We start from the raw sequence: 20,275 nt of genomic DNA on the forward strand, positions 1-20,275 counted from the left end.
AGTCCATCTTGCTAGCATCTTTTGGCCATGCTTTGAACTGGAAATGTTCAAGTTTTGGGACTGCCTTGGCTCTGTCTTTAGACTTCATGATCAAATAATGCATGCTTTGTATAGCTATAAGTCATTCCATGTGCCTAGTTTCGAGTTTCGGGTTTCCTCTCATGCATCGGGTGCCATTTTTTAATTGTTTTGGGGCTATTTAGCATCATATTTCAGTGCTGGAATTTGTGAGTTTGCATGCCATCTTGCATCCCTTGCCATGCCTTGTTAGAGTTACATGTTATGCCTTAGGATCGGTCCTCAGTTTGCGTGCATGTGTGCACGCATTTCGATAGTCCCATTCTCACCTAATGGCTACTGATATGAGTGTGGTTGAGGTCCACTCATGTTGGTGTAAGTCCATCGTACATGGTGTATGCCATTTCATTTCATAGCATTGTGTATGCTCGGTTGTATGTTAGAGCATTGTGTATGCCTCATTACATCGTGCATTGTGTATGCCATTTCATAGCATTGTGTATGCTAGGTTGCATGTTAGGATTACATTCATGCATATCATGCATATTGCATTGCGCTTGGGATAGGAGTTAGCCCAAGCACGAGAAACGAGAGACGTTTCGTACTCCGAGTGACGGAACCTGTCTCAATTCCCGGTCACCAACACTCCGGATTATCCATGATGGAGTTTAGGCCTTGTTGTGTCCATATGTGCATTCATTTTATGTTGAGTCATGCAATTCGACTTCTCGGCCATCATGCATCGAGATGCGTGATTGGTGGCACGAGGATCAAGGACTACACTCCCTGAAAAGTAGTCATGCATACATATGTGAAAATACTTTGCCATGCCCCTTTGTTGCTCTCTGTTGCAGCAAATCAGAAATCAGCAACCTTCCAGAGCCTGGCACGCATCCCAAGAATAATTGCAAACAGAGGCAAACCGGGGCATCGCAAGGGATTTCCGCGCAAGGCAACCTAAGCATGCATCATCCATCATTTGGAACAGAGCTGAGGCGGTCCATGGATTTGCGTGCCAATTTACTGCTTTCCTAGATTAATTTGTTAATTAATTAGGATTCTGTATTTATTCGGGACTCTATTATTTATTCATTTGGAACTGTATTATTTATTCGGACCCTCTGCGCGAGGGCAATGTTGTAATAAGTGTGCGTGTGTATGATGTATGTCTTCCAACCCCACGTCTTTCTCCCCTTTATTTATCAGCTTATGATGGTTAGATTAGGGCATGTTTCAATTAGCATACAGTATGATAGAATGTTTGCATTCATTCATCTGTCTTGCATGCACCGGACTCGGCGCATTATACTAACTGCATTTGTATCTCAATTCCAAGTTGAATACTTGTTAGTTGTAGCATTTCGCATGCCATCTTTAGAATAGCCGAGCCTATCTTAGTTGCATTTTTGCATGTGTTGCATTAGGCATTTCTGTATAGTTAGGATCATGCATGGATTTCTAACATAGCTTCTGTTTTGGCTTGGAGTACTCAGTAAGTGTTTATGCTTTAGCATCCTTACATGTGTGTGAGTGACTGCCATGATAGCATGCTTACCATAAGGCTATATGCTTATGTGATATAACTGCCTGAATGCCTGTGGGTGAAGGTTGGATTATTTGAATTGGAATAAATGCATTGACTGTGAGTTTTAAGCCCACTAAATAAGTGGCAAAATCATGTTTTTCTAAGCCCACCCAAGGGTAGCAAATCCACGTCTTAGCCTACTTGCGGGTAGCATCATCAAACCACTTTCAAAAATAAACATGAAATGTTTTGTTCCAATTCAGACGACCCAGTCTATACTTGTATGCCGTGCGCATCACATAGTAAATCTAGGCTAATAACCGGAATAAGAACGCATAAAGTTTTCAAAACTAGATATCATGGTTAGTAGAGGCCGATCTTTGATCGGGCGAGCGGGGGTGCTCACGAAGTGACCTTCCCCAATCGTACCCAAGTTCCCGAGCCGAGGCAACTTTGGTAATGACGGACACGTGGCCTTAGGCAACGAGTCAGGGTTTCCTAAATTTCCCAAAAATAAAATATTTAGGTGGCGACTCTGTATCTGGCAAAGTAGTCCATGTTTGGCACTTCTTTCAAAAAATCTATTTTCTCAAAATGATTTGCCGGATTTGGACTCTTTGGTTCAGATTAAGAACCGTGACAATTTGAGAGTCCGAACTTGTAGTGAGCCCAAATGAACAGAACGGGACTCATCCTCCCGGGGCGTTCGGGGACGTCTACAATGCCCAAAATTTTACTTCTTGAAGCAAGGTAACTCTTTTGTTAACAAACCCACAAGTTCTCACTCTCAATGGCTGAGATTTGAGCACAAGAACTTCAACAAGAAGAGCTAAATTTTTCATTTTGGAAGTGTAGAGAGAGAGTGTGTAGGTTGCAAGATAGAGAGAGAGAGAGAGAGAGAGAGAGAGAAAGAGAGAGAGATACAAGTTTTGGAGTTTTTGGAACTTTTTCTGACCTAATTTCAAGAGGGGTGGTCATCTATATATAGAAAAACATGTGCCTCAGTCAGAAATATCTGTATAGGAATAGCTGGTGTAATGCATGCACTTGTGGGGGACAGCTGACAACAAATATCTATAAAAAAATCTATTTTTTTGACACAAGTGGGCGGAAGGCAACTATTAGTGGGTGGCTGCCCACTTCAGTGGTCGGTCAGACAAAAATATATTTTCAAATCGGACTTCAAATGAGCATATCTCCCTCATTTGGACCGATTTTAAGTAATTCTTGAGTCTAAATTGAAGTCCCAGAAGTCCACTTTCCAATGGTGGTGGCCTCACATCTAAATTCTAAGTGTGCAAAGAGATATTCCTACTTTAGTGAAGGTTGCTCATTTCTATCTTAACGGATTGACACCCAACCTTTCTCTAAACTAGTTTTCTTCCCTCTCCTCTTAACTCCTTCAACTCCAAACCTATAAATAAGATGTTTTTAAAGATTTTTCAAAGAGTTCACCTCCCTTTCATTTATTTTCATTTTGTCCTTACTCGGTTTACCGAAAAGTACAATATTTTAAACGAAATGTGAGCCTCGAAACATCATAGAAATATTTCAAAAAATATTTTGAAAAAGAGGGTTTTAAGGTCTAAAATAATTTTGGTCTAAAATTGTTTTGGTCCAAAATGGGGTGTAAGGTTAGGATTTAGAAGCTCTTCTTGCTGAAGAAATCGAACGTTTATACAACATAACTTTCATCATCGAGTGATCAACTTGAGGCGCCCAAGTCTTAAGGGCAATCAAAAATGGGGTGTCTACAGTTGCCCCTCTTTGACAGAGCTCGAAGTCATAAAATGAGATGAGTAAATGTCAAAGCCCGAAGATGACCCATTTTGACAAGGCCGTAAGACTTGGGCAAACAAACAAAATGCCAATGTCGTTGGTTGAACCCGAGGGTTACCTACGTATCCCTTTGCAAGGAATTAAACCAGTGTAGTTCAAGGGCAGAATACAAATGATATATAGTGCAATGCAATAATATAATCAAACCACAAGCAATGTTTACCACACAAATATCATAAAGGAATGAAGAAGCAAATCAAACTACGTTTTATATAGAAAAGTAGTGGGCATAAGCCAAACGACACCTAACACAGGCTAAGTGCCTACATCCTTAATACTAGCCACAGCGCAGCATGGATGCTTACACATAATAAAACCATGTTTCAACGTGAAAGGGGTGCGGGCACATGCAAAACTATGTTTTTCGCAAAAGAGAAAGAGTACAAGTAATTGGGTAAGTGAGGAATGATTTGCTAAGGAAAGATAATGATCCTAATACTGAATGCAACAAGACAAAGTATGATGCAACATATGTAATAGATGAAGTGAATAAGGAGCATAGGCCAAACTACGTCTTACCTAGAAAAGGCATGGACACCAAACAGACCACGTCTAACACAGAAAAGGTGTTGACACCCTCAATACTTGCCTCAATGTAGCATGGGTACTTATACATGACAGAACCATGTTTCAACGAGGAAAAGGTATGAGCACATGCCGAACTAAGCTTAACATGGAAGTGATATACTTGATAAAATGGATGTAATGGACAATGTAGTAAACAAATAGGGTGACATACTCCAACCACACTGGAATCGCGAGAGAAGGAAGAACAAATCCCAAACACGCTGAAATCGTTTGAGAAAGAGAATACTCAAACCACGCTGAAATCGTGAGAAGAGGTTCTACCGCTCAGGGTCACGTCTCACGCACCCTGAGATGAATTCCAAGCACGGTGAAATCGTGTGAGCAAAAAGGAACACTTTAACCACACTGAAATCGTGAGAAAAGGTCCTATCACTCAGGGTTGCACCTCACGCATCCTGAGATAAATTCCAAACACGCTGAAATCGTGTGAGGAAAAGGGAACACTCTAACCACGCTGAAATCTTAAGAAGAAGAAGGAGCAAACCACTCAGGGTTGTATTCCTGCATGCCCTGAGACACTCTAACCATGTCGAAATTGTAAGAAGAGAAAAACCGCTCAGGGTCATGCTCCACACACCCTGAGATAAAAAATCGCTCAGAAACACGTCTCTCGCGTCTTGAGAAAAGCCTCGGGGGATAATGATCATAAACGTTGCTCAGCATAAGGGATAAATGATACAAAATAATGCAAGATGCAAAGGAATGCAATAAGTGTGATAGATAATATGACAAGGGGTAACCTCTGCATGTAGAAGCCACGGATGCCATTCTTCTTCCTGATCATATTCACAACTTTCCCTATTCTCTAACAGGGTGACAAACTAGGTTGGTTTAGTATCCAAAATTAAGACGCATACATGCTACCTCAACCTATGGGCTTGCCATACAGATTTCAAGCCGATGATACACCCCTGGGTATTTAAACCAGACTTTAGTGTTCTAGGCATCGCCATTCGAACTCTAGTTTCTACCGTCATAGTTGGTCTCCTAGGAACTCATTGCAAACACAGCCAAGATGCCTCTAATGGGGACATGGTGTTTGGGGAAAGCATTTTTTATCACTACTCTGACTTGAAGCAGGCTTGAACTTGAGGTTAAGGTACACTAATACTTCGGAGAAATGACAAGGCCTGAAAAGGTGCCTCCGGAATGCAATCCCGGAAATTTTCAGATGCTTCGATTTCCCTCTTTTCTTTTGCTTTGCAGTCCGGAACCTATGTAGCTTGAAATAGGTCGTGGTTCTATTGCTCCCTTTATTGATCAAGGTTAGACCCTGTAGTTTATGAAAGAAGGAATTCTGTTTTACACATCATGTTTGGATATGACACAACACTTTGAGCACAAAACGATTTTTTTTTTTTTTTTGAAATATAGAACTGAGAATGAGTTTTTATTCGGGTATTGAGTCTACGACTGACCATAGTACACCACGACACAACAAAGGAAAAACAAAGTAAAACAACCTAAACACATCTATTTACACTCAAAAAAACTCAAAACAAGAATCGAGACAAACAAAAACAATAAACACAATGCTTGGATGTTTACCACCGGTGGGAGACCTTTTAATTCACGGGGAGCCCACTGCTTCTCTAGGTATTGTTTCCCCACCTTTCTCATTTGTGATTCTCATATCACTTTGGCACTCAATCTCTATTTTCTCTAAAAAGCCCTTTCCTTACTTTTTCTCTCAGCGCACATCTCTTTATTCTTTAATCTCTCTTATTTTTTATCCATTCCTAGGTGTGGTTAATGGATAAGCTGAAAGTTGTGAACCCTTGCCCCTAGTATTCTTCGAGATCCTCCTTCTTTCGCTCACAACTAGTGAGCTTTCCTACAGAAGGGTTGTAGTGCAACTAGACGTGCAGCAGATCTATAACTGACATCGGTTGATAATGCCCTTTGCTTAACATGATTGAGATGAGCTACAACATGTCCCACTAGCCAGGTATACAATTGATTGCTCTCACACATGGCATTTTCTACTTCCTCGTTCCAGTTTAGACGCCAATTTGGTTGTGATCAAACTCGTCCAAATGAGGAGGTCGAATATCCAGCTCCATTTATAGTTCGTGCTTCACACTTGGCTCGATACCTCCCTGCTTGGAGGATGAAAGAGTTTTTGGCCTCTGATGATAGCTTCAGTTGTACCCTTTCTGGCCCGTATGTTGACAACGGGGAAAAGACAGAAAACTTGACTCGAATATGCCCCTAGTTCATCATTTTGACTTTTTTTTTTTTGTGTTTTTGGCTTTCTGCTAAAAGAATTTTGACCAGCATGAGAGTTAGATTAACATGTTTATTCAACTTTCTACTTTGAAATCATGAAATTCAGGCTATGAGCACTAAAAATTTTCCTTTTTTGGGTCCAAGAAATGGTTCGATTTTTGAAAAATGGAACGATTTTTGAAAAATGGAATAGTTTCTGAGCAAATTAGACAACTTCACTAAAAATCCTCAAAACTATTTTTGCAAATGGCCACTATTCAACCAACGTGGATATTTTTGTGAGCAAATTTCCTCTCTCTCTCTCTCTCTCTAGAATTCTCTCTCTCTCTCTCTTTCTCTCTCCCTATTTTGTGCTTGAAAGTGGGAATTCTCTACATATTTGCATACAACCCCTTAACCAAATTGGACCACCTTGGAGCTGAGCCATCTTGGGACTTATTTTTGGCTATTGAAGTGTCATTTGAGCCTAGAAAGTGGCTGTTTAAGTATTATGCTTCAAAGTTATTAGACTTACCTCATTTAAGCTCTTTGTGTATACTTGTCTTGCCATCTTTTTATGCTATTTTGAGCCTAGTTTTCAACTACAAAAGTTCTAATTTTTGGCCCTAAACATGTTGGTTTGAAGCCATTTTGTGCTAAAGGGTTGTCTCCCCCTTTTTGTTGCATATTTGTATGAGCCTTTGCATCATCTTTTAGCATGTTAAAGTCAAACCTTTTGGCCCTTTAAACCACTGAAATTCAGAGTTAATTCAGTGATGAAAAGTATGTTTTGAAGTCCAAAAATGGAGGGGGTAGCCTCCTCTCCTTGTGTCTCTCTTCCTTGCCTGGTTAGCATTACATAATAGCATGATTTTGTGGCTTAATTTAGCTTAATCTCAGCATGTTTTAGGCTCTATTTTGACATGTTTCAATTCTGTTTTGGGTTGGTTAGTGCACTTGTTGCTTGCCTTTTGTGCTTGTAGTGCAATTGTACTTACTAGTCTAGCATGCCTAATGAGTTAGCTTATTATTTTAGCTTGTGTTAACTTAGCCTCAGCTTGTTTTAGCTATTATTTTGACCTACTTTAACTCTATTTTGGGTTAGGTAAGTCCTTCGAGGCATGTTTTGCATGGCTATGGTGTAACGGTCTTCACTAGTCCATTGTTTTGAGGCTTTGAGCATGAAGTGTTTGAGTTGCTTGCATGTTGTAGCATCATTTTGCATGTAATTTTAGTGTATAAAGCTCTGTCACACTCTCATTTATTTCACACTTTCATTGCTTTTGAGAGTTGTGTCTTGAGTCTCGTTTGCGAGCGAACACATGAGCATATTTTTCTAGCCCTTTATGCTTCAATCTTAGCATGTTTTAGCCACTATTTTGGCATGTTTTAACTCTGTCCAAAATTGGTTTAGCCCTTTGAGGCTTGCATTGTATGGTTATGGCACAATCCCTTTCACTAGCTTAATGTTTTAGGCCCATAGCATGACTTGCATGTGTTGTTTTCATGTTTGAGTGTCCTTTGGCATGCCATTTCTGCACTGAAATATCTGCAACCTCCCACTATTCTTCACTTTTGAATTTGTTTTGAAAGTGGTCTTGAGCCCCTTGTTAGCTTGAGTGTGGAATTGAGGCTCTTATGCCTAATGGTTTTAACCCTTTCTTGAGCATTTTTCCTAACCGACAGCATGAGACCTCTTTCATGCTCAAGGTACTTGTGGCTCAAACCCTCTTTCCAATTAGAGGACTCTCACTTTAGGACTTAACCGGTTAAAGGACTAATCGGTAATCTAAAATGTGTAAACAAAAATGAACCAAGTAAAACTTGAGCAAGATAAGAATCTTTGTGTTGCATTGCATGTGTTTGGATTGGACGTTAATCCAAACATAAGAAAAATGGGATGTTTCATACTCAAAGTGTTGAAATGTGCCACTTTTCTTGGTCACCGTCACCCATGCATGATAGGGTGGTGGTCCTTAGAGTCTTATTTGTGCATTCATTAAGCTTGTACGAGTTTGGTTCTTTGGCCATCATGCATGAAAATGCGTGGTTGGTGGCTTGAGAGCCAAGTGCCATACTCCTTTGAGCTTAAGAAATGATAAGGAGGGTGGCAGTCCACACATTTCTTGAAAAATGCATTGCTTTGCCTCTGTTGCTCTCTGTTGCAGCAAAAACTGAAGTCTGGAAAAAAGGGTGGCCGATCGGCCAGTTAAGGTGGCCAACAACCACTTTTTGTGGCCTACCGGCCACCAGTCAATTTTTGTGCAAAAGTGTTCCTGTGTTGGAGCAGAAGCAGTCTGGAAGTTGGTGCAATTTTCAGAGAGCAAAGCGAGTGCAAACAGAGGCAACCAATGGCAAGGCGATGGATTTTCGGGAGGAAACAACCGAGCATGCATACATCCCTCGTCCCTCGAGGCCGTTTAACTTGCTTTATTTAAATGTTAGTTAGCGTAGCTAATTGTTCAATTCAAGTGTTGTAATTAATAAGTTTAATTTGGTTTGTAATATTTTAGCTAGCTTAGAATAGTTAGTCAATTTATTTAAATTGTTGTAATTAATTAGCTAGAATAGTTAATTAGTTGGTTTGTAATAATTAGCTTAGCTTAGTGTAGCTTAGCTTATTCATTCGGACCCTCCTTCGCGAGGGCATAATGTTGTAATAAGTGTACGTGCGTGTGTGCATGTCTTTCAACCCCACATCTTTCTCCAGTTTATTTATCCGCTTTCGATGGTTAGATTAGGGATCATGTTTCGATTAGCATACATTATGCTTGCATGTTGCATCATTCATTTGTCTTGCATGCACCGAGGTTCGGTGCATCATTCAAACTGCATCGTATTTCAATACTTCTTTGAATACGTGTATCAAATTATTGCATTCATATGCCATATTAGTAGCCAAGCCTATTAATTGCATTATTGCATGTGTTGCATTAGTCATTTAACATAGTTAGGATCATGTATATTTTTAACTAGCTTTTGTTTTGGCTTGGAGTACACTATGAGTCTTTACGCTTTAGCATACTTGCATGAGTGTGAGTGATGCCATGTTTCGCATGCTTGCCATGAGGCTATGTGCTTAAATGCTAAATTGCATGAATGCCTATGGATAAAAGCTTTGTTACTTGAATTGGAACAATTCAATGAATCAGAGTTTTAAAGCACACTTTGCGAAGTGGCAAATCATGTTTTAAGCCCATCATGTTTGATGGAAAATCCGCGTTTTAGCCCACTTGAGGGTGGCACCTTCAAACCATTTTCGAAAACAAACATGAGTCGAAATGTTCCAATTCTTGCGATTTTAGTCTATACTTGTATGTGCGCGTCACATAGTAAAGTTAGCTAAATAATCAGAATAAGAACACATGTGTTTATCAAACAACATATCATGTTTAGTAGAGGCCGATCTTTTTATCGGTCGAGCGGGGGTGCTCATTTCAGGACCTTCCCCTCTCGTACCCAAGTTCCCGAGCTGAGGCAACTTTGGTGATGACGGACATGTGGCCTTTGGCACGAGTTAGGGTTTCATAATTTTCCAAAAACAAAACATTTAGGTGGCGACTCTGTAATTTGGAAAAACAGTCCAGTTTTGGCATTATTTGATTCAAAATCTGATTTTCCAAAATGATTTGCCGGATTGGACTCTTTGGTGTTTATCAGTTTCACATTGCACTTTGTGAGACTAGATTCAGAACCGTGATAGGAGTCTGAACTGTAGGACCAATTTGAACTCTCCGAAAGGCGAGTGAAAAGAAAGTCGAGTCTACACCTGTGTGAGAGTGTAATCTTGTGATAATGTGTATATCTTCCAACCCTACGTCTTTCTCCCTTTTATTTACTAGCTTACGGTGGTTAGTTTAGGGCATCACGTTTTGTTTAGCATACTTCATGTTTGCACCCACTTGTCTTGCATTCACTGAGGCTCAGTTCATCATTCTAACTTGCATTGTCATTTAAATGCTTCTTTGAATACGTGTTTAGACCGCATGCTGTCAAATTGATTCATATGCCATATTTGTAGCTGAGCCTAGTAATTGCATATCACATGTGTTGCATTAGTCATATTGTATAGTTAGGATCTTGCATTATTCTAACTTTATCATTGTTTTTTGCTTGGAGTACTAGGTAAGCCTTTACCCGCTTTAGCATATTGCATGTTGATGTTTCGATGTGTAGAATGCTTGCCATGAGCCTAATTGCTTAAGTGCTAAATTGCTTGAATGCCTGCGGATGAAGACTTATTGCTTGAATTTGAATAATTTGAGTAAAGTTTATATGTGATCACTTTTTCAAGTGGTACATATTCAAAACAATTTTCAAAATGAACATAAATCAAGTGTTCCAATTCTTGCAAATTAGTTTATATTTGTGTGTGTGCACATCACATAGTAATGCTAGTCTAATAAATAGGAAGAAGAGCATATAATGTAAATAAGATTCATATCATGATTAGTAGAAGCCGATCTTTGATCGGGCGAGTGAGGGTGCTTAATTCATGACCTTCCCCTCTCGTACCTAAGTTCCCAAGCCGAGACAATATTGGTGATGACGAACACGTGGCTTTTGGCACGAGTCATGGGTTTCCTAAATTTTCCAAAAATATTTAGGTGGCGACTCTGTATCTGGCAAAGTTGTCCATTTTTGACATTTTGATTCAAAATCGATATTCCAAAAGATTTGTCGGATTTGGACTCTTTGGTGTTTATCTATTTCACATTGCACTTGTGAGATTAGATTTAGAACCGTGGGAGTCTGATATTGTAAGACTTATTTTTCTTCCGAAATGGGGCATAAAAAAGTTGAGCTACAATCACCTAGTAAAGTTAGCCTAATAATCGAAACAAGAGCATATAATGTAAATAAAAATCACATCATAACTAGTAGAGGTTGATCTTTGATCGGGCGAGTAGGGCGCTCAATTCATGACCTTCCCCTCTCGTACCTAAGTTTTCGAGCCGAGACACTTTGGTGATGATGGATAAGTGGACTTTAGCAGGAGTCTTGGGTTTCCTAAACTTCCCAAATATATTTAGGTGGCGACTCTGTATCTAGCAAAGCAGTCTATTTTTGGCATTTTGATTCAAAATCGATTTTCGAAAAGAATTGTCGGATTTGGACTCATTTGTGTTTATCTATTTCACATTGTATTTGTGGAATCAGATTCAAAACCGTGGGAGTCCGAACTGTAGGACTAATCGTATCTGAAAGGAGCACGAAAAGTAAGCTACACGCGGTTTCCCCTCCGAGAGTGAACACATAACTACTAGTACATTTGGAATCCTTTACATCAGATATCCAATTCGCATCACTATAACCTTCTAGTATTGTTGGGTATCGAGTTTATGCAACCCATAATCCCGGGTGTAGTGTAAATAAGAGAGAAAACTATTGAGTAATGAAATGTTGAGTCTGTCGTGGAACTTTCTATAATGTTTTTTATAGTGGTCCGATTTTATTCTTTTTCTTTTTTTATTTTATTAAAAATGTATATATACATGTAGTTGTTCTGGAACAACATGGTTTGCATCCCTATTTTTTTTTTTTTTTTTTTCGAGTTTTGATTAGGGTGAACATGAGTGGATTTGATGACAGTGTTGGAGTTTTTCATTGGATGATTAAAGGTCATCATCAGATTCACTCTACTTTCTCCTATATATATATATATGTATAATGTATCAATAATCTTTGCTCGTTTTTAGGTTTCTCTGTCTCCGACTCACTGAAAAAATGCAAAATCTCCGGCACTAACCTCTCTCTCTCCCTCTCTCTCTCATGGTGGTCTTGAATCTGTTTTATTACTAAGAAAATAGAGAGAAAAAAAAATGTAATATGATGATCTCTAACTTTTTACCTTATCTTTTATCTCCATTCACTATTACAAAAATAGTTAAAGATCACACTTTGACAAAAAAAAAGTTCTCACTTTTATTGGAAGTGTGATAAAAAAAATTAGATTGATATTTTAATCACACTTAATTTGATTGAGTGTGATAATATTATTTTTTATGTCACTTTTCAATTAAGTGTGATTATATATATATATATTTTTAATCACACCTTCTAATTAAAGTGTGATTATATATGCACTACTACTTTTTAATCACACTTTTTAAACAAGTGTGATTATATATATATTTTTTAATCACACATTCTAATTAAAGTGTGATTATTTATATATTTTTTAATCATACCTTCTAATTAAAGTGTGATTATATATATACTACTACTTTTTAATCACACTTTTTAAATAGGTGTGATTATATAGATATTTTTTAACCACACATTCTAATTAAAGTGTGATTATTTATATATTTTTTAATCACACCTTCTAATTAAAGTGTGATTATATATACACTACTACTTTTTAATCACACTTTTTAAATAGGTGTGATTATATAGATATTTTTTAACCATACATTCTAATTAAAGTGTGATTATTTATATATTTTTTAATCACACCTTCTAATTAAAGTGTGATTATATATACACTACTACTTTTTAATCACACTTTTTAAATAGGTGTGATTATATAGATATATTTTTTAACGACACATTCTAATTAAAGTGTGATTATTTATATATTTTTTAATCACACTTTCTAATTAAAGTGTGATTATATATACACTACTACTTTTTAATCACACTTTTTAAATAAGTGTGATTATATATATATTTTTTAATCACACATTTTAATTAAAGTGTGATTATATATACATTACTACTTTTTAATCACACTCCCTAAATAGGTGTGATTGTATAAAATATTTCAATTTGATTTTTATATAAAATATACAATTCCCAAATCCGCGCTTCTATTCTACCCATGAATGATAGAGATGACTCACTACTAGAAAATGAGACTTTAGACACGGAACTTTTTCACCCATCACTACAACAAAAAGTGTCTTTGAAGACGAAAACTAATGACGAAAATAAATTTTGTAACAAAAGACGTACCTTTTAGTGAAGAAAATAATTTTTCGTCTCCAAATGTACCATTTTTAGAGACAAAAATAAATTTTCGTCACCAATCTGCATACATAATAAAAAAATTAGGTGACGAAATTATTTTTCGTCATTATTTATATTTTTTTTGTCACTAAAGATTTTCCCACTAATTTTTCGGATGGTACCAAAATTTTCAAACTTTTGGTGAGGAAAAAATTGGTCACCAATAATAAAATTATTAATGACGAATATATTTTCGTCACAAATAATTTTTAATATTTTAATATTATTTAGTGAGAAAACTATTTTCGTGACTAATAATTTTATCTTTTAGTGATGAAATAATTTTGTCACCAAATAAATGGTTTAGTTGCTAAAGGTTTTTAGAGGGAAATAGATATATTGGCGCCTTAGATATATCAGTTCTTCTTCTCACACACAGATTTGACCACCAAACCTCATCCTACATGACCTCACCTCCCCCTTTCTCTTCTCTCACGCCTCACGCCTCTGGCCTCTGTGTCTCTTCTCTCTCACGCCTCACGCATCTGCCCTCCTCCACTACAACAAAACTGACTTTTTATGCACTATAACAAAACTGACTTTTTACGGCACCACATCAATGGCATATAATAGATGTACGCCGTAGTTTCTCACTTTTACGACTTACTTTTTTTGCACGTCGTAAATACTTTTCCAATCATGGCGTGTCTATTGCGTAGGCCATAAATGGTAATAACGATAATTTTTTTACAGCTTGCAATTCACGCCGTAAATAATAAAAGTTTCCGCGATGTGCATATGACATGCCGTTAATACATCAATTACACACGACGCACATACGCCAGCCGTGAAAAGTGAATACTTTTCACAGCGTACATAACACCTGCCGTTAAAAGTATTGCACTTTTTATGACGCACACATCGCCTACCATTAAAAGTATTACTTTTTTATGACGCACAGTGCATGTCGTGAATTGTAGGATTTAAAAAACAAAAAAAAAAAAGCGCCAATATGAAATTTTGGGTGCCAATTACCAAAATATATATATATTAGAAATTTTTTTTCCAAAATAACTATTTTGTGTTCCTCTAATCAGAATAGAATACCAAAAAATTTAAAATAAAATAAAATCACAAGCCCTAGCTCTTCAGCCCACCCAAAAAATAAAATAAAATAAAATAAAATAATCAAAATACAAGGCTTTGGCTTCTAATGAAAACAAACCCAGAGGGTTTCATGAAAAGGGAGAATAGAATGGACTTCCATTTAAGTTAAATTCAAAAGATGGGTTAGAGAGAGAAGCTCTCTAGAAAACGTTGTCTTCTAGGGTTTCAATTGCTCATTGATTTCCTGATGTCTGTAGCTATTGTTACCATTGATGATGAAAATTTGGTGGTTTTTACTCAGAATTGTTTGGGCGATCTAGGGCTTGATAACTGTGCGTGTGAAGCACTGTGTGCGTCTGCGATTAAGACGGTGGAACATTCTGGTTCCCCTTCTAAATAGATGGAAGAAATCAGAGAGAGATTGAATGTGATGGAAGCAAATATTGCCGGGGTAAATCAGGAGAAGGGTTCGTCTCATCGAAGAAGGGTTACCTGGTACATTGCTTCCTCCTTTCCTTCCTCTTGTCTTTGTTGATTTCTATTAAAGTGATCACTCATTTTTCTTTTGTTTTGCTTTCGATTTCTATTTCGATTTTGATCATCTCTTCTCATCGATTTCGATTTCATCTCTCTATTGCAGATTATCTTTCTTTTTATGGTAAACTGCTGCTGCTTCTCTCTCTCTCTCTCTCTCTACGAAGCTAGGGTTTCGAAACCACCATGTCAAGAGGTGTTGATTGAACGACGGTAGATTTTTCTGTTTCTTTTGAAATTTTGTTCAGATTTTTCTATCACCATTTGTTCTATTTCATGTTTATGTCTAGTGATTTGGGGGGGGGGAAGTTTTGAGAAGTTAAGTTTTAAATTGAAAATTTAGGGTTTTTAATTGGGGGTTTTGATCGAAAAATTATGATTTTGTTGCCATTGCCAATTTTTCAGGTAATTTTGATTTTTACTTCTAATGGCTCCTATTTTACTTTGACCATTCTTTTTGTTCAAGATTTTTGCTAGGTTTTTGTTGGATAGAAAATTCGTATAGGGTGATTCTCTTCCTCGTCTCTCTGTGATGTTTGCACATGTTTGTATGTATCTAAATATTAACATATACCCAAAATCGTGACTTCATATCAAGATGATTTGTGTTATGTGTATGATGATTGCTTGTCTTTGTTTCTCTTTGTTGTCTTTGGCTGGTTATGTTTGTGTAGGTATCTCTATATATCTCTACTTTGTTTCTATTGTCCCGTAGAGAAGAAAACTATATACATGTTATTTATGCCTTTTAGGTGTTTGATAAAATGCTGAGTGGTTGGATCTTACTATATTATGTTGTTTTCTTGTGAGCTTTTCTTAAATATGTCTATATATATATATAAAGTAAATGACTATTTGAAAGTTGTCATGTTATATGTGAGAAATCACCAAGGAGATGAAAAGTTTGGTGAAATAAAAATGTTATATATAACAGCCGTTACAACACACACACACACACAAAAAAAAAAAAAAGGATTGTTTTTTTTTAAAGAAAAAAAATTTGGTTATTTAAAAATAAATTAAAAATTAAAAAACGAATTCTAGAATGTATGCTAAAATGACAATAACATTGGCTACAAGTAGATGTCAATACATTCATAAAGACAACTTAACTTTTAATGTAACACAGTTTTACTCCCATGTGATATATATTTCATAGCTCCATCTTGGATGTCCCTAAATTATTCTCCATTTTCAGAAGTCAATGGATAGTTTTACTAAATTTCCCTCAATGTCTTTCTAAAATTACTACTAGTTGGCCAAAGATAATGCCAATCCATGTAAGGGTAAAATTGAAACCTGCAATGTAAACACATTAAATGTACTTCACTCAAACATTGTGCTTATTTCCAATGTATTATAATTTTGGGTTATAGCATGTAAAATTACAAATTTAGCTTGTTTCTTTACTTTGATTGTATTAATAAAAAAGCTTGTTTGAACAAAAACTTCTCAAATAGAACTTATGTGAAATTAAGTGTACAAAGAAGAGTGTGTATATATGTTTTATGTATAAAATGTTCCCTTGCTTGATTCTAGGGGTTGTCATGTTGGAAACCCATGCTTCCTTAGATGTCCCTAAATGATTCTCTATTTTAAAAAAAGAAGTGGATAGTATTACTCAATTTCCCTCAATTTCTATTGCTGTAAAATCAGTACAACTTGGCTACTAGAGGTGATGCAAAGCCACTAAATGATAAAATGGAGACCTAAAATTGTGAGAATTCTGTCAATGGTTTTTACTTAATATTGTGCTTTTTATACTGGACTATACTGGGTATAATTTTTCAAACTACAAATTCGACTTTTTTAAATTAAACTTCTCAAATAGAAGTGAAAAGAAAATAGTTTTCCAAGACTCCCATGACTTCCTTTTCAGTAAACTGCCTCTCCAAGCCAAGTCATCAAGACGAGGCCTTTTATGATTGGTCTCAGTATAAAGCCTCTCATAAAACTGAATCACTTCGCTCTTAATCCCCTCCCTCCTCTCCACCCCATTAATTTCTTAACTTTTACATAGTTTTGTGTCCTATGGGTGTTAGTCAATTTGTGAAAGGACTGAATATTCCTGTCATAAATCCCTTGCCTTCTGCCTCCATCTAATTTCTTCCATATGAACAATGTGTCCCAACTCCATTTTGACTTATTCCCTTCCTACTCATTATTTAAAAACTTATGTCTCAATACCAATACAAAGGGATAGGGAGAAAACTGATATAGTGAATGACTTTCCATGTCTGGTATAGTAAAAAATCAGGTGAGTGATATATATTTTCTATCTTATTTTTATCATTGTGAAACACTTATATGATGACCTATTAGCTAAGGGTTTTAAATGCTGCATGACACCTCGGAGATTTTCTATGTAGAAGTTAATTTGATTGGGTTGTTGTCCCTGACAGGTGCCTTCTACCATTTTGGAGAATAGTTTTTGAGCAAAATATAACCAAATAAAGAAAATATTGCAAGGATTAATTTATTCAATCTAAAACTAGTTTCATTACTGACTAGATTTAACCTGCTCACATTTTTTACCATGCATTCATTGGTCTTTTCTAGCTTGACACACATAAATAACACTCCTTTGTAAATGAAAACTGTTCATCAAACTTCATAAACGGCTTAGCAACATTTTCTGGCTTGACACACATAAATAACACTCCTTTGTAAATGATACAAAGTATCATCGAGTGTGGAATTCATATTGTGTCTGTTATTGAATCTGTTTTGGCATCTAATTGTGTTTGTTATTAATTGTTTTGTTTGGAATTTAGATTGACCAACTAGGTGGACTTCAGAAAAAATAGGTGGAATAATTTTGGTATGAATCTGTCTGTTAATTTTGGTATGAATTTAATAATAGGTGGAATAATCTGTATGAATCTGTCTGTTATTAAATGTTTAAGAAAGTTCTCGCCAATAGTGATGAAAATAACAGAGAAAAGTAGTATCCAGAACAGAATTGATAAATGCTGACTGACTAAAACGATTGAGTAAGCACTCCATAACTTGAAGAAAAACCTACAACATGATTAACTATAGTTAGAAAACTATTTTGTTGAGTGCTTTCATATTTAAAACATTTAGGGAAACTTGACCACTGACTTTTAGAAGACTTGATCACTGATGGCTCCCAAAAAAAATAAGTTCATTATATATTTGGAAAGACAATGAACAAGCCAAATCTTAGTGGATTTGTTGCCCTCCATGCCATATTGGTCATGAAAAAGTCACGCAATGTTCAAATAAGAATTTGCTATATTTTTTTTATTTCTCTATTTTTTTGTTTTGAATTTCCTATAGTTTGAATTTTGAAAAAATATTACACGAAAATGTTGATTTTGTACTCATCTTCATTCTTCCACACAAGGTTTTGTGACCAGAGATTAGTCATTTAGCAATTCAAGCCTACAGTAAAGAAACTAGTCTCAGAGTTGGGCAACTTGGTAAGTAAATAAATTTTCTTTTATGATTGTGCTTCAGCTGAACACTCACTGCCCAGTTAATTTCATGAATTTGTGTCTGTTAGTCTGTGTCTGTTTACATTCAAACTGAACCTGTGTCTGTTTACATTCAAACTGAATCTGTTTACATTCAATCTGTTTAATTGAATCTGTGACTGTATTTTATATTTTATTAATCTGAATCTGTTTAAAGGAATTCAATATTTTATTAAAAAGGTCCAAAATAAAGATTGACAAAATAGGAGAAAAAAAGGTTTAGAAATGGACTATAATTGCTATAATTGCTTTAATTTTGCTCTGTTATGTTATTTGTTTATTTTTCACTTTTGTTCCACAAGTTTGGTCATAAAAGAGAGATCTTCATTTTACAATTTCGACTAGTGTTTTTGGTGTCTTGTATCAAATAAAATGAACTTGAGATTTCAATGACATTGTTTGGTATTGTTTGGTTTTGCTACTTTAGAATCTGATTTTCATAAGTTTGCTTATGTTTGGTGTAATATGGAATGCAATGGACTATAATTGCTATAATTGCTTTAATTTTGCTTATGTTTGGTGTTTCATAATTTTGTGTTTTAGGCATATATAAGGAAACTTTGTTCATAAGGTTTGATAGAACTAGAGTTTGTCATAGTTTTATGTATATCATTTCACACCTAGATTCAGTTAGCAAAGATTCTGAAGAAGCAAAAAAATAGCAAGGGGAGTTTAATGTGTATTTTGCTGGGAAATAATTTGAGAGAAGTGAGTGGATCTATAAGTGACACCGAAAAAACTTGAATGGTGTAGACTGTATTGTTTTAGACTATCACAATACATTGATCTATAAGTGAGTGGATGTATACATATTATCTCTACTCTCTTTGTTGTGTCGTGCTTAGTATCTAATTTTTTATTAAATGTCTTGTTTCTCAAATAATATTGTCATTTTCTACAAGTGCATATCTTGAGTTTTAGATCACTTTTTTGTTTTATTATTAAATTATTCTAGCTTAAGAAAGTTTGAAATCATTCATGCCTTGATGATTTATTTTGGCTTCTACAAGGGTATCAATATCTTTTGTAGCTTTATACTATTTGTGTGGAGAATCAAAATAATTATGTCGTTTTTGGTGGCTGTGGGGAAAGGATTGGGGCAGTTTAACAACTGGATAAATTACATTATTTTTGGTGAGATCTAAATATAAGTTTATAAATTAATTAGTAAGTTTATTCATATGCTTCTGACGGTTTTTAAATTAATTTGTTTTTTTATTTTTCAGGTCAGAAATTTCTTGGAGAGATGCAAAATATGGTCAAAGAATTCAAGAACTTACTTTTTCCAAGTTTTTTATTTTTTATTTTTTAATGTATGTAGTCACAGTTAATTTTTTTTTATTAATTTCTTTGTATATACTTTTAAACATTTAACTTTCATTTATGAAATATATGATATTATTTCATTCAATATATGGTTGTGATTCAAAATATAGTATATAGTGTGTATTACATTATTCAATTGCGCGTGCAAAAATAATATTGATTATTCTTTAAATATGTCAATTTTTTTTTTATCACAGGTTTTATTAGTTATTAATCACACTTAAAAGGTGTGATCTAAAGTTTTTAATCACACTTAAAAGTGGGAACTAAAGTTTTTAATCACACTTAAAAGGTGTGATCTAAATGTTTTTAACCACACTTAAAAGGTGTGATCTAAATGTTTTTAATCACACTTAAAAGGTGTGAACTAAAGTTTTTAATCACACTTAAATGGTGTGATCTAAATGTTTTTAATCACACTTAAAAGGTGTGATCTAAAGTTTTTAATCACACTTAAAAGGTGTGATCTAAATATTTTTAATCACACTTAAAATGTGTGATCTAAATGTTTTTAACCACACTTAAAATGTGTGATCTAAATGTTTTTAATCACACTTAAAAGGTGTGATCTAAATATTATTAATCACACTTAAAAGATGTGATGAAAGCATTTTTTAATGACACTTAAAAAGTGTGATTAAAAATGACCATTTTTAATCACACTCCTAAAGACCACACT

General features: G+C 35.4%; 1 long non-coding RNA gene across 2 annotated transcripts; it reads left to right on the forward strand.

Annotated features, from left to right (window-relative positions):
- The first annotated feature begins 14,349 nt into the window (after window positions 1-14,349).
- Window positions 14,350-19,683, forward strand: LOC145804465 (uncharacterized). Of its 2 annotated transcripts, XR_014346212.1 has the most exons (4): window positions 14,351-14,731; window positions 14,877-14,983; window positions 18,141-18,216; window positions 19,497-19,683. It is a non-coding gene; the product is annotated as an uncharacterized LOC145804465 (long non-coding RNA). The 2 variants fall into 2 exon arrangements; XR_014346213.1 differs by lacking the exon at window positions 18,141-18,216 and having other exon boundaries at window positions 14,350-14,731.
- The last annotated feature ends 592 nt before the right edge of the window (window positions 19,684-20,275 follow it).

Source organism: Camellia sinensis, chromosome 12, assembly GCF_055761805.1.
Source record: "Camellia sinensis isolate YWXY chromosome 12, ASM5576180v1, whole genome shotgun sequence".
NCBI classification, from domain to species: Eukaryota; Viridiplantae; Streptophyta; class Magnoliopsida; order Ericales; family Theaceae; genus Camellia; species Camellia sinensis.